Below are 15,335 nucleotides of genomic sequence, written 5' to 3'. Positions count from 1 at the left end.
ACACTGAGGATTGAAGCCTATATAGTACCACACACCTTTCCACATGGTAATAAGAGTGACTTCAAACAATGAAAATTATTACTGATAATAACATTTAACTGAAACATGAAAATCATAACACTGACACTCTTCTTTATCATTTAACCAAATGTAATAAATATTGCGGATATCCATATCGGAGCTGGGGTTTACCTGCAAAGTAGTTGTTATTGCGGATATCCGCGTACATATTATCTGCATTCGCGCAGTGTTCCTGAATGATAGAAAGTCTGTTCATTTTGATAATCACTGTCGTATACATCAAAAAATGCAAAAAAGTGCGTTTACAATTATTCTAACATACTTCATTCAAGCACAGCGATTCAAGTTTCATGTTGTATCCGGGATCGTAGCACTATTTGGACATAGAGAATAATCAGTGCTATAGGGTGAAACCTGACGTTGAAGAACTCTATTTTTGTCCCATTTCAAGGACTAAAAGTAGGTAAAGGCATGTGTAGACAGAGGCAGAAGATCAGCCTCTTGGTCTGTTTACAAACGTGCTTTCTCATTGTCTGTGAACTGGTGTGAACATGTAATTTCTGAGAAGGGTCGAAGGACCGTTGGAGAGTGGGGGGAGGGGGGGGAGGGGGGGGGAGGGTTGGAGAAAGGCATGAAAGACGAAAAATCATACAAGGAACTTAACGACCGGTATGTAATTTATATACATTGATGAGGATGATTGCTTTCCGTAGCTTTCCGTGTAATGTGTCACTTTCTTGCATTTGGTACAAATGTGCCATTGCTTCAAGTTTGTTTCGTTCTGTTCATCAACTTGTTCTGTTACCGTTAATAGTGAATTGTACGAGAAAAGCTCTGCTTCAACGTCAGTTTGGTTTAGGCAGTTCTATGAGTTATTTAACAAAGACAACAAATTAACATCGACAAAGAGAGTTTTCTTTGGCAAAAGAAATTTGTTCACACCATACACTGACCTGGCATGGAGGAAGCAATTTCTGAACAGTTACTCTTTTGGAGCACAAAAGTACACGGACTTTTTAAAATTGTACCAGGAAGGGCTCATTATCAACTTTTAAAATAGCGTGTGACAAATTAAGATGAGTCATGTAAGATATCTTTTTTGGGACGTATTACGTGGAAAAGGGAGGAAATATTCGCAAAAAGACTGGCACAAAAAAGAATTGATGGGACAACTAGAATTGCCGCGTGAGTATAACAACGCTGTCTGCGTGAAAGCGACGTGAACACCAAAAAGCAATCGCCAGTGGATGAAGCCGTTCCTAGCTGGCCGTCGTATGGTGAAAGTCTGACTACTAGTACCACTGCTCTTCTTGCTCAGTAGCGCTTTTTTGCACCCTTCCGAGAGAGTAGAGGATTCTAAACGCTGCAGAGTTCGACAACGTCAAGAGAGGAACGTATACCGATGTGCTTCAACCTCTAAACTGAAAGTTTAACACTTCATCAGTGACAAACACCATAATGAAACTTTCTCACATACAGTGTGCACGTCCATAATCTGACCTGTATATTTGCCATTCACGCACAACGGTTTATTAATTGGGTCATCTGAGTGATTTCGCGACTACTCTCTTAAGCTTCAACCGGTTCGGAAAGGACTAACCGGGGATGTAAAAGTTGCGAATTCTAGTCTGGTACACAGTCCTGTATGTAAGTGGCGTAGTTTCAAATTGTGTAACGGACAATTGTACGTCGAAAGCACTTCTACCCCCCCCCCCCTCCTCTTCATTCCGGTATCTTTGAGCCGGATAAATAATTAATCTGTATACAATGCACAGTAATCTGGGATTTAATCCAGTATGATGTATCAAATGCTAATATCAAACTATGTGAATCTACCTCTTTTTTTCCTTGTGGATTGTGAATACTATGTACACTGCTGAGATTCGAACTGGCTATAACAAAGCTGAGTCACATACGCCGAGTGTAAAACAGAATCTAAGACAGAAAAAAGTTTATCTTCGCGTAGAACAATACGCACTAATACGCGGATTTCAAAATATAGTTCGATCATGCATGTGGAAAAGATTATGGTTTGATTCCCGCCAACGACGAGTTTATTAGAAATAATCACAATCTCGGAATGAGGAAGGATGAAAGAAAATAGGTCGTGACATTTCAAAGGAACCATTCTGGCGTTCGCCGGAGGCGATTCAGTAAAATCATGGAAAACCTAAATGTTGCTGACCAGATGAGTATTTGAATCGCCGTTCTCTGGAATACGAGTCCAGCGCCTTGCCACTGCGCCACCTCCACGTCCTCCGTCTATTGGTCACAGGTCCTCGAAAACGTTTCCCAAAAGTCGTTGCCCTGATTCAACGAGATCCGAGCTTTTTTCCGACCGAAAGTGACAATTGATAAGACTTGATATCAATATTGTAAATGCAGTCTCAGCACTTGACCTTCTAATCCTTTTCGGTGATAATTACGAAGGCTGTTTAAACAAATTACGCTTCTACTTAATTCATGGCTAAGAATTAGTAGCACCTCTGTCAGGAGCCGGCTCGTTTGCTCCTTGATGATGGAACGCAATTTTCATCTTCTAAATACTGCTGCGTATGCAAAAAAGGATGGCGTCGAAAGGTTTATCACCCAAGTCACTTTATCATACTAGCGGATTAAGTACACACAGTAATATTTGTGAAAACCCCTGATGCATGACGGAAATGTACGGATAACTTGAAACCCATCTTTATCAGAGAAAAATGAGTCAACAGTATGTCACGGGAGAAATTTTTGAAACGTCGTTTGATATAAAAGATATTTTTTAATGTCGTGAATAAGCAAATATATTTGTATATGTGATAAATGAAGGCGCCATACGCAAATGCTACAATGAAAGAAATTCGTATAATCAGGAGAAGCTGAAAAGGAAGGCCATTACCTCTGAAAGAATCCACCTAACGGATGGATCTCCAGCAAAGGAAACGAATCAGACGCGGCGTATTTGTCACAACCACACACTAAGCTTTTACAAAGGTGATAGTAGTGATACATATTGGGGAACAAACCTCAAACCATCTAGGGCAAAAGCCCAGTCTACTGATCACTATGATGAGGCTTAATCCGAGGTCTTTTCAAACTGATCCATACCTTGGTCTCCACATCTGTACCATTGACGAGAAGGAAAAAAAAGGCAACATAATGGCTACTTCATAATTTCTGAAATTATTTTGCGAGTCCAAATTCATCTTCACCTTGAAATTTACTCTTGACTATAGAGTGCTTCTAAAAATGACAATAGGTGCTATTGTCTTGTTGACATGAAGTGTATCTGTTAGTAAAGGGACTAAAGATCAGAACTGTAGCATAGCAGATGTCAATGTTGTTCACGCGTGGTAGTGAACTGGTGGCCGCCAACTTTTCGTGTTCTCCGCCGTTTTAAGAATACTTCCGTGCTTCTGTACGAACGTTCTATTAATAGCGTTATTTTGAAAGAAATGTCGAAACATTCTGCAGAATATTACGTTTCATTTATATAGAAACACCGTCCCAAGTTGAGCAATATGGTAAATCGAGCAGTTGTATATGTCTAGTGGCTAGTACACGAAATAGGAAAAACAGAGGGTGTGTCTTCGTCTAGATATTTTATTTTCCTGATTGTGCGATCGGTAGAAATTAACTGAGCTCGCTGGCCTAGATTGTGTTGATTAAACAATCTCTTTATGACCATCTCTATTTATCTGTAACTTGAAGGGACCGCTTTCAAGCACGAAACGTTTATGTCTTAAACAGAAAGGGCAGAAAATCAATCATTTTCTGTTCAGCTCGTCGTTGCAGAGCCATCCTAGTCACAGTATGATAAAATTCTGCCGTAAGACTTCTACCAGACAAGGAATAACTTTTTTTCGGATCTATGGTTTGCAGAAATGGAACATGCAATTGACTCATTAAATGCTGACTAACGGTTTTGAAGAGACAAAGTCTGTAAAAATTGAATATTTCAGCCGGAATTTACTACAGAATTCTACATGGGCGAAATATTGTGGTTTGAATGAAATCTGAAACTATGCCACCAATTACGCTATCGCTCTTTCAACACCTATCATTCATAAATAGTCTGGGAAGTGTTCTTACTGCATAACTGCTGTTTTATCCTTCATACAGCCAATTTACAATGATTTTTTGTTATCTCATCTGACAAAAGTAGCAGACTACCTTTGATTTTTTTTCGACATTATGGGAAGAATCTAGTTTAGATTTTCTCATGGAGTCACTTCGGGCTTTCTTACAGTGGTTTAGGGGCAACCCCGAAAAATCTTAACTAAGTTCAGGTATTTCAATAATATTCCACTTATTGTGACCGCAGGTCTTTATCAAGAGTGTCAAGTACGTCGTAAAATTTCCTCCTCCTAATACTCTCATAACTTCAATTGGCAGAACACTCAGCTGCAGCTGACTGTAATGCCCAAAGTCAATAAAACCTAGGTGAGCGTGAGAATGAACTGTCGCTTGTTTTGATACGACCGCGCTCTGTGACGTGACGCAGAGCATGCTAATTGCACAAAGAAATGGCGTCGTTGAGAGTGAGCTTCTTGCTTTGCTGACGTCGCTTGTCCTCAGAGCGAAGAACAGTGCGGCCGCCACCAGCCGCTGACTCAACTTGGGTTCGATAACTAGTTATGCAAGCTCATGCGTCTGGACTAACCAGGCACGTGAACAGACAGCATCGAGTCTCTCAGAATAGGATTGCTGCCACTAGGCTCCGTAATTGATAAGGATACTCTGTACCGAATGTTGACGGTCATTCGTTTACAAAATATTACAGTTTAGTAGCGTACGGCGCATGATGGTGTATATCGTCGATGCCGTCGGGCTAACAGCGAAACGTGAGCTCTGACTACGTTGCCACAACACCAGGAATAACTTCACACGTGGCAAGATGTATCGGTTAATCGGGTGCCTCTCCCAAGCCCAAATGATATTTTCTGTGTTTACATCCCTTTCACGATACTGCTGCTACCCATACATTGAAGGAACTGGACAGTGTTACGCCATGAAGCACCTGCCCAGTACTTATCAAACATTGTGGAGATGTTAATAGCATAACGGAATTAGATTACCGAAATTTCATTCCATTCGTAACTGATTACCACCACCACCACCAGTGTGACCACAATAGGCACGAATACAATCTTGCACTCGTTATGGTATGAAAGCAAACAGCCTCCGAATATAATCCTGACGAATTTCTTGCCATACATGAACGAATACTGCGTTCAATTCACAAAGACCGTTGGCTGGAGGCCAGTAAGAAACTACACATCTTCCCACACCATCCCAGACATACTCAAGGATCCTCCTCGAATATGCCACTTGATATCCTGGTTCAAATGGCTCTCAGCACTATGGGACTTAACTTCTGAGGTCATCTGTCCCCTAGAACTTAGAACTACTTAAAACTAACTTAAGGACATCACACACATCCATGCCCGAGGCAGGATTCGAACCTGCGACCGTAGCGGTCGCGCGGTTCTAGAGATACCCTGGTCCTAAAGAGTAATGCAATAAGGTTTCCCCTGAAACTTTCTAGCAAATTAAAACTGTATGCCGGAAAAGATTCGAATTCGGGTCCTTTGACTGTCGCGGCCAAGTGCTTTCTCGTCTGGGCTACCCAAGTATGTTTCACGACTCGTCCTCACAGCTTTACTTTCGCCAGTACCTCATCTTCTACCCTCCAAATTTCACACAAGCCCTCCATTCTTACCACATACTAGCGAGCATCCAGTCTCCCTTTAATAATTATTTAATCAGTTCTGCTGTTATATCCAACAGCTCCCCACAGCAAATGTACTCGAATTAGAGAGGAACAATCTTGATAATAGCTGATTCTTGTAACCTAACATCAGACCGTCAACGGACTCGGTGGCGTCGATCTGATCGACACAAAGAAAACCGAGACTCATCGCTGAACATCACGGAATGCCACTCAATGACGCAGTTGACTGTCTCTACACCGTAGAAATTCCCGTCTTCGGTATGGTGACAGCGGTTAACGACTCGTGGCAGCTCTAGATTTCAACCCGGCTTCCAGTAATCTGTTGCCGTCGGTGCATGCTGACACACTACCCCGATTATAACTGTTGGCATCCGTCTATTTGTCGGAGCCAAACGAAAAACCCAGCGTCCTTCTGGTGCTGTAGTCGTTCTGGAAGGATTCATCCCTACTCTCCTTGCCATAATGTTGTCCCGAGTCCGTATAGTTATTATTCTGTCTGCAGTCTTTGCACTAGAGCCAATTGTCTGGGCAGTCTGATGGTATGATGCTCCTATGTCCCTCATGCTAATCGCTAGACCTTTCTCAGAGTCGTAAAATTGACGAAAAGACACACCTGCACTTCTTTGCAGCAGACTGACTGTTTCTGGACAAGGAATTGTCTTTGAGTTTGTTTTCATAGTAAAATTTCTCTAGCCGTGAAGAAACTCTTGGATTCACCCACAAAATAATAGTAAGATGGTCACAAATTTACAATTTGGTCAAAATCGGACATACATTTCTAATATGCTCTCTGCAGCGTGAAAACTTCGTTCTGCAAACACTGACACTGTGTTGAAACCGTTCTTACACACATCGTTCTAGTCCACTAAAATACAGGGAATTGGGTTGACATATGACAAGTAGAAGCTTTCAGGCGAGCTGCGAGGTGTACTCGCATGATCAGCTAGAGGATGCGTTGCCCTCGAAAGGCAAAATCACTGAATTAGAGTTCAGGTATGACTGACAGAATCTTTTTGAAAGATTCGATATGGGATATCGCTTGAAGTTCACAGTTCACCAGTGCAGTAATGCTTGTTACTTTTGATTTAAAGTTATTATTTACGCATCGACTTCTCTTTGTTGAATCTGAACAATCATCTGAAATTAAGTAAGTTTTGTCATCTTTGGAGCAGGACCGTAATTTAACCATCTCTAGGTTTTCAGATAGCTTAAAATTTTCACTGTCTTCCTATCATTCCATGGCGAAATGGCTAATACCCAGTTAATTCGTCCACAAGGATTATACGTTTAAGATAAAGCTTTGTTGACACAGCAGCGATAATTATATCGGCTACAGATGCCCTCAGTACTTGGCACGGTCTGCAGTTTACACAAGATTTGTCTACTTTAGTGTTGGAGTGACGTTCTCCCCTTATCCAACTTTAGATTAGCACAACGCTGTTTTGTCTAGCACAGGAAAGTCGTTCTTCCTGCCGACTGAGTTTAGCGCTGACTACATAATCTGCTCGACAGCTGATTGAATATTTCTTTTGAAAGAACGTTCTCACATCCTTCTTCGACCACAAGAGAATGAAGAGAGATTCGTTGAACAGCTTATTGGTACAGATTTCTCAGTTCCTTTTTAAAAATCCAGCAGTTACTGTTACTTTTCTTCTAGTTGTGATCGCTTGTTTTATCAGTACTTGTTTTCATTAACTGAATACTATCGTACCGGCATAAGAACTTTTTTTTGCTTATTTTCGAGAAATCCAAAAGAATGTATCAGCTGTACGTCCAGCGCAAGAGAAACGTTTCTCTTCCAAGCTAAGTTACCACTCCGGTCTTTGCGTAATGTATTTTGCAGTATGTCATGTCGTCAAGTGAAATGCTGGCAACTACTACTACATCTATGCATACTTTCGTCTACCGTGAAAAATTTGCAAGGGGGGTTGTCTGTACGTAGATAGACGGGAAAAATTGCAAACTTAATACTTTGCCCGTAAACAGTCTATATGCATATAAAAATTGAAATGACAGCTTTTGACAGCTTATCTGCTATTGCTGTTACTAATTCATTCATACGGTGTAATAAAAATGCCTTAGGATTACGTAAAAACTGAGTTTCGACGAAGTCTGATTTATGCTGAAAGTGAAGCTCGTTTCGTTTCAACGAACGTCTCATTTTCCGCAGCGAAAACGATCGTACAATGTAGAAGCGTCGAGCCGGTCTAGGGCGCTGCAGTCGTGGACTGTGCGGCTGGTTCCGGCGGAGGTTCGAGTCCTCCCTCGGGCATGGGTGTGTGTCTTTGTCCTTAGGATAATTTAGGTTAAGTAGTGTGTGATCTTAGTGACTGATGACCTTAGCACTTAAGTCCCATAAGATTTCACACACATTTGAATGTAGAAGCAATTAATAAATCCAAACATTTAATGGTATTGCTTGCTTGCCGGTTACTGTTATCCTCTCTTGAGGCATCTTTGTACTTGCGCTAATTCTGAAATGGTTAGGAATTTGCATACTTGTCTGTATCTGTTGCTCGTTTTGTATTCTTTGCCTCCGGTATTTCGTTCACCTGTTGTCAGCCATAACATTTCTAGTACATCTTAGTATACTGTGTTACCACTATACTCTTCACTTATTAACATTTACCACACTGAAATCTGTGAACCTTTGCCCACATTAGTAACTCATAATATTTAGACACCGTTTGTTGCATAACATATTCAATTATATCCAGTTCATTCAGGACACCCTTACCACAGTCCCCCACTTACTATTCTGAAATATCATTGCCACCTTGAGGCTGAGCTCTCTTCTTGCCCGCTTCATATGGAGGTCTTTCCGCTCTTGTGATTTTGAGGATACTTTTTCCGCACTCATTGTACCATACAAATGCTGTGTCCAAGACAACCAGATCTGTGCATCTTTGTTATTGGAGTCCCAGTAAGCTCGTCGACGCTTTCCCCAACCTTTAAGGGAAATGGGATGACTGAGTGTAGAAGGAGACCCTGTACAACTCCATTGTATATTGTACAGGGAAACAGTGAGAGGCAAAGACCTCAGCTGAGTTTTTTTAGATGTAGAAGATACAAAATTGGCTTCACATTATTGTATGCTGTCAATTTTCTCTTTCAGTGTTTACGAAGCATAAAATCAGTGTTTGATAGCGAATCCTCTCGGCGACAAGTTCTGTCGGGGCACCACTTTTTTCAGCAGATTTACCAGACAGTAAATAGTACTGTATAAGCGAGGTAACAAAAGTTGAAGAGGTAACAGCTGTTTACTGTACGCTGCCTTGCATTAATTTCACCCTCCGTCAGTTCTTGTGGGAAATATTCCATAGAGGACGGAAGACAGGGAATTGAAATTTGTCGTGTCCTATTCAAAAGAGGAACTCCAGCATTTGCCTTAAGCCATTTTGGGAAACTACTTGGAAACCTGGATCTACATGGCCGGGTAGGGATTTGAATCACCGTCCTCTTGATGGAAATCCAGTGTCTTCCCACTGCGCCATCTCGCTAGGTGTGATATATTGACTGTTGCTTCGAATTTTGGTTGTCAGAGTTGCAAGCCCTTCCCCTTTACTCTTATCAGGCATTCCGAATCATCTAGCGCTGTGAACCTTAAATAATGCTATATTTGCAACAAAATTACCATGTGGTTTGATTCGCGGCTAATTTTTCTGTGTGCTACAACTGCGTGATTCGACACTCCTTGTTTCTTCTCACATTGTGCGTTCTATTAATATGTCGTTTGTGTGGCCTTTCTGTATAGCAAACACACAGGGCGGCGTGCGCAACAGACTTGTAATAAACTATCAGCGAAGTCAAATTAAAAACCTAACTCGGAAGCGTCTAAAGCAATTTACGGAAATCAGCGGCAAAGTTACTAAAAGTAGATCGTAGTTGGAAACCGAAAATAAGTCCTGCGTTTCATGCCATTTATCAGCTTTCTCGCACTCAATATCGGCTTTCTTCTTCTGTTTCTGTCTATAGAAAGTATATGCTGCAGAACTGACATATATAAGACGAACTAATTTCCATAACCTATGAAAAAAATATATGCATTACAAACAGGCACTTTGATTATGATTGTCTTTGCGACTCGACCAACGATTTTCTCTTGTCTGCACAGTTCCTACGCCACCATAATTAACACTGTGTTATGAGCAGTGGTTGTCAGATGTCCGCATCGTGTCTTAAATAATTTATGTCAATGGAAATGAGCACATCGAATATGTTTACATGCAGGTCTGTGAAATTAACACAGAAACGTGCCCATTAGGCGACAAAGGCCCCATCATGTTTTTACGGTAGTCAACGCCGATTAACGTTAACTTCTAAAATTCTGATTCGGTGAATATCAAAGCACCAATAGCGACTGGCTGCAAACACCTAAAGTCCATTTTAAAAAATCACGTTCCTCAACGTCCAAGAATACGACTAAGGTCAGAGGGATAATCACTAAGAATCTACGCAAGGAATGAATTGTTATGTAACTCAAAAACCACTGTCTTATCACTGCAGCCAGGAGATGGATATCAAACACTTCCTCGCTAATTCTTACCTGTCCACTCTTATGTACACATTTCCAGTGTGACGCAATCAGAGCTTTCGGCCTTCATAATTAAAGAATGAATTACGTCAAGACGAGGACTAGGCGGCCAAATCCAAGGTACATAGACGGCCCCCTATACGCTGACTTTCAGATAATGCTGATTCATGGGAAACCAGGGCCAGCGGCAACATAGAGGGATACTGCAGGGAGTGACATGTTTGGTCAGCTCCGGTTTCAACACAAATTAAAATACCCTTACTGATTAAAGGCAGGAAACACTGCTAAAACAGACCGACAGAGAGACACCCATCATGAGGAGGGGAGGGAAATAGCCGCAGTAAATGCAGATATCATTGGGTATGTAACTCCAAATAAGGGTATCTATTTAGAAGCGTCATATGTACAGGCTGTACAGCCTTCATTAACAAAAACGATTATTCAGCTATCTGTTACTAGCTGCCAAACAGTAAATGAGTCATCAGAGATTAATCACTGATTCAAGGAAGAAATTCGACTGTGATAAGGGCATTCTTTTCCGTATTCGCCATTAATGGCACGAAATATCACGGGGAATCTAATTAAGGTTGGCATGATCGGAATCTGATCCGGCTATCAATTAGAGGCGTTCAGAATTTTACGCTGGACTAACATCCTGCATACGAGGGCTTTACTGGTCACCGAACAAGGATACCATCAAGGGTGAAGGACTTTAAACAAGGATACAGACGGGAATGAAACGCATCAAATGGGTTTGGGCAAGTTTCACTCTACTTTTTTAAAATTATTGGAAAGTTTAATGCTGTTAAAATTTCCCTAGCTTTTTTAATGAAACATCAACCGTGTTACTAAATACAAAGCCTTTGTGCAAGACGATGGCACAGTGCGTATTTAAATTTTTTCTGACGTTACAGTGTAACATGCCAATGTAATTTTTTTAAAGCCTGTGGTCGGAATTAAGTGCTTATTCTAGTATATTCATTAAAGCTTTCCGGACGTCTGTTGTATTACTCATTATTGGCAACGAGCGGAACGTTTTGCCATTGTAGCCCTCACCCTCGGTCTTACGAGTGATAACTTCCCGATAAAACTTAAGTCAAGTGGATCCATAACGCACTACGGATAATATACTCATCTGGAGATGCACGCTGTAAGAGTCAGAGCTTTAACATCCCGTTGCGGAACTACAATAACTTCGTATCGAATGCGCCTGAGGTGATGCGTTTTCACCAAACTTCATTGGGGGAATTACGGGACAACATGCTGGCGCACCAAGTTTTTATATCATATATGCTTCGGACGTGCCGTAAATCCAGAGCACCTGCTGACAACTAGCTACGTTATCTAAGTAAGAAAACGTTCACCGACTGCTTGGCTAAGAACTTGTCCTGCAGCTATAACGCTGGGAAACCCAAAGCAATTACGTCAGTCAAGCTCAATTTTAATCCTCGAAGTGACTGGCCAGACCGAGGTCATTAAACTCTTGAACTGCGCCGTACAGCAGGTACCAAAATGCCGCACGTTTCTCGAGCGAATCGATACCGAGGTGTACACAGCTGCGGCCTTCGGAGCAGACACTCCAATAGCCAGAGGCGGCTATTCCAAAGCGACCACGAAAAACGAGAATAATTACCAGCTGAGGTGAGAGAAGCTGCGGTGTCGCTGGGCTAGCAGGAGCGGCGCGTGGCCTCCTGGCGGCTGGCCAGTGTGTGAGAAAAGCAAGCGGCTATTTGTGTGGCTACCGCCCGTGTGGGATGCGAACGGAGGAAGTGGAACGATGAGGCGTTAGCTCCGCTCGCCTGTCTCACACACCTACAAATTTCATCTTGCACCTCAGCAACAGTGCACTCCAGCTTGGATGTAATGTTTGCTGTGGTGAGTGTCTAGTGGAATCCGTACCAGACTGCTCTTTCACAGCTTTTTCAACAACTTGGATGGGCAGAATAATTTCCAGAGTAATTCCTGTTCCGTCATTTAGTACCGAAACTAGAGGAACAAGGTCGGTGAGTCCGAGATGACTCACAAGTTGACGGTCGTCAAGAAGGCAAAAGGCATCGTGTAGTACAGTATCTATTAACAGTTTCAAGATGGCAACCTGCAAATTTTCTTATTAGAAGATAACATTTAGTCCTTGATATAATATAACATTTAGTCCTTGAGGTACGCACGAGGAATCTCCAGATATTGAAACTAAAAGCGCCAAAGTTATGTGGCTAATACACGAACTGTAAGCTTTAAAACCATCGGGGAGACTAACTTCTCACGTTTTGGCTAGGCTAACAGCAGCTTTCAATAAACAAATATTGTGAAGGTCAGCAAGTAATTTCGGCGAGCACAATTCGCAAACCGTTCGAAACTGAACTAATGTGTCAAAAATTAGAAAATCTCTCGCGTTCCCTGTTGAAGCGTCGGAGGCAAACCACTATTATTCAATTTTGAAGTGGCAGTACAAATAATGATAAAGCGCATTTCCTGTTTAACTTTTGCAGATCGATAGTTCAGTGCGCCCACAGGCTGGAATTAAACTTTAATGAGAGAATTAAATCTTTAGTGTTTTAGTTTTAGCATTTTTCTCACTTTACTAGGTTCCAATTACATACAACGCTCATTGTAATGTACTGTTCCTCGGCAGCACAAAATGTAACGTACACAGCAAAAGTGAGATAAATATTCGTGTTCTTCGTTAAAAGCCTTGCCACTCAACGTGAATATGGTAATTCCTTAAAGTGATGCGTGATCACAGAGGCTATGTATGGCACATACATGGACGCTGTATTAAAGCAATAACAGTGGACGTTAGGAAACCTTCCTCAGGTAAGATGGTCCTGCTCGAATGACAGCATTTATTTTATTGCAACATGCACAATGACTTCCTGGGTAACGGTGCCCTTTATTTCTCCTTAATTACTGATCATCAGCGGTTCTCTGTTGTATCTCGGGGTCACTCTGCTGTGGGATGGTGACTGTTACTAGGAAATAGTGATTTTGCAACAGCAGCAGCTAGCCGCAGAAGCAACTTTGTTTTCAGTGCAGTATCATCTTATATCTTCGCGGCAGCGCTGAGACCAAGCACTTTCTAGGGATGTGTTTGCTGATACGGAATACTTTTCTATTCAATACATATGCAAGAATTCTTCTATTCTGCGGAGGATAGACGTACATTTTTAAATTCTTTAGCAGCTTTAATTTATTGAATCCAAGAAACGGAAGTAACATAGAGTTTAAGGCCTTGTCCATTGTAAAGTTATTAGAGGCCAAGCACAAGTTCAATTGGACGCGAGTGTGGGGCTAAAGCAGCCGTGGCCATTTCAAAAGATCCATACCGACATTAGACTCAAGTTAATTTCAATCGCCAGGCGAGTGATTCCTTTCGATTAAGAGTCCACAGTCTTAATGTACCCCACACATTGGATTCACTGTACTTGTACAGCTTGTTAAGCATTTGTAATTTCGCTAATCATACAAATACAGCTTATACGAATACGACAATGTAACACCATTTATTATCTTCGAGAGGAAGTGGATAGCTCCAGTTCTGTTAGCTTGGGTGGCATATAGCCAATACCCACATCTACTTCCTTTCGCAGCACGTGTGTGATTGTAAAACGCCAATTACACGCATGCAACTAAACCTATCGAATCCACTCGAAACAATGATGAGACGCTTACCGGCTGAGACCCAAACAAGGAGTGAAGACGCTGAAGCTTAAAAAAATGGGAAAGTGGGGGGGGGGGGGGGGGAGGTGACAGAAATACTTCTGGTGAGAAACTAAAAGAAAGCATTAAGGGTTTACTAGGTCTTTTCTTCTTTTCATTTTGTCCTGTGTTTATCTGGTATTGTCGACAGCTTAATATACACACACAGAGCTTCTCCTCCCCCGCTTCTCTACTTTTGAAAGCGAAAATATTTACCCCAATTTACAGAGATTCGCGATAAGCGACATAACCAAGCCGCGACAACACTGGGGCGCGTACAAAGCGCCTGCCCCTTGGTGCCTACCTGCCAGAGGTCGGCGAGGTTCCGAGGGCGCTGAGCAGCACGGCGGTTCGGCTGCGTGCGTCCTGGCATCGTCGGGTGTACAGTCGACTAAGGACGTGCGTCGGCAGGCAGCACTCACACGCACTCTGACGTAAAGCTCGCGGGACAAAGCCAAAATAGTGCGCGCACGCGCCTCGCTCGACTCTAAATACGCGTCCCTCTGCGGCCACCCCCGCGTCACACCTCGCGCCTCCACGGCGGAGACGCACGTTGCAACCCGGCCCCGCAACCGAGGTCGCAAACGCGCGCTCGCTCTGCGCTGGCATTCGACTCGGAGGAACCTAATCCGAATCCTGTCGGTGGCAAAAATGTTTTGTCCTGCAGTGGGAAGTGCCATGCTACTTTATGCAGTGCCAATGCACTGGATAAGCACCAAACCTTCCCGCAGCGTCTCCTCTCCATTATCGTAAACAACAACAAGACAAATACGACACTTAAAAACATCAACTGCACTCATCGCAGTCACCTAACGTTTAGCAGATACGTTAGGAACTGCATCATGCAATAAACGACTGTAATTTTCTTTATTTTTTTATTTTTTTACAAGACATCTTGTTGTACACCATGAGTTGGAAATTACTTTGACGGCAGATCGGTATTCGGGCATAGAGCCCCTAATCAATATGTAACTTAACGAGTCCAGAAAGAAGCCTTCGTTGGAACTGAACAACTAGCAAATGTTGGTTGAGCGGTCGAGGACACGCTTACAATAGAAGATTGTAACTTACCGAATCTTGGAAGAGCCCCAAGCTTTAGTTGAACATAACAAACAGTTATGTGGGAGGCTAGAGGCTGGAAATGGTTTCCGCTGAGCGGTATGGAGTGGGCCTAAGGACAATGAGAGGATTAGCGAGAATGAGCGTCCGGCTTTTGCCGGCGGAGAGTTTACAGGCGGCCGCACATGAGCCGTGCTAGACTGCAGGTAGTTGGACCTTAAGTAGCATACATGGCTGGCGACAACAGACATAACACTCACTTCAATAACATGAAACTAGGCGAGGAAGACTGGAACAGCAAATGCAGGA

The 15,335-nt window shown here is 42.4% G+C and overlaps 1 protein-coding gene across 4 annotated transcripts in view; it reads right to left on the bottom strand.

Annotated features, from left to right (window-relative positions):
• Nucleotides 1–15,335, bottom strand: part of LOC126175799 (A-kinase anchor protein 1, mitochondrial) — a 285,989-nt gene that overhangs the window by 46,062 nt on the left and 224,592 nt on the right. Inside the window, exon 1 of one of the 4 annotated variants that reach the window (XM_049922780.1) lies at nt 14,272–14,425. The exons of the other annotated variants lie outside the window; for them this stretch is intronic. The gene's annotated coding sequence lies outside the window, so the exon portion shown is untranslated. Of the gene's footprint in view, nt 1–14,271; nt 14,426–15,335 lie in introns of those variants that run through there. 4 annotated transcript variants of the gene reach the window in all.

Source organism: Schistocerca cancellata, chromosome 3 (genome assembly GCF_023864275.1).
Source record: "Schistocerca cancellata isolate TAMUIC-IGC-003103 chromosome 3, iqSchCanc2.1, whole genome shotgun sequence".
Classification (NCBI taxonomy): Eukaryota; Metazoa; Arthropoda; class Insecta; order Orthoptera; family Acrididae; genus Schistocerca; species Schistocerca cancellata.
Note: the sequence above shows the minus strand (reverse complement) of the source record. Positions and strands in the feature narration are given on the sequence as shown.